This window comes from Lipotes vexillifer, unplaced genomic scaffold (assembly GCF_000442215.2).
Source record: "Lipotes vexillifer unplaced genomic scaffold, Lipotes_vexillifer_v1.1 scaffold1132, whole genome shotgun sequence".
NCBI lineage: Eukaryota > Metazoa > Chordata > Mammalia > Artiodactyla > Lipotidae > Lipotes > Lipotes vexillifer.
In genome coordinates this window covers 352450-353137 of record NW_006793725.1, presented here as the reverse complement: position 1 = coordinate 353137, position 688 = coordinate 352450, and positions in this window count along the sequence as shown.

The window sequence follows — 688 nt, the reverse complement described above, 5'->3', positions numbered from 1 at the left end:
TCTTTCCACTCTACCATACAGCTTGTTTTTGTCCTCTGCCAAGCAGAGAAGCACCTGCTCCTGGGTCACACAGATCAAGCAAAAGAGGGGGCTGCCTGGGCACACTTCTAATTGTAATAGTGCGATGAAGGAGAAGGGGGATGGTGGAGAGTGTCAAGTATCTGTCAGGAGAGAGGGTGCTGGATCTGTCCTCATAACACAACTGGAAAATGGCCAGTAAACTACACTTCTGGGCGAATTCCAGAGGGTCAGTTGATAGCTTTAACTTCACCCACTGAATGCCAATCAGCTGGATTAGTCTCTTTCTCCCCCCCCCCCACCTTACCTACATCATAGCAAGTACTTTGAGATAAGGAAGAAATGAGAAGTGGGGAACAGGTGTGGATGAGTGGTTCACATCTGAGGCTGTGAATGGCAGACCCTCACAGAAACATCCCCTTCATTTGTTGCCCATTGCCTATGGTTTTGAGGTGGGTGCAACAATTTAAAGAGATGGATTGGCCTGGCCCTCGTGGTAGAAGTACTTCAATAGTGAGTACTGTCTAGGTATTGGTAGTTACTGGCATCTGGCCAGCACCAATGATGTGCTTCTACATTGTATTAGAAAGGTGCTTCTGGACTGATGCAGGGGAGAGATGCCTGCTAGTGACTAGAAAAATGCCAAAACCATCGTCTAGTTCTAGGGAAA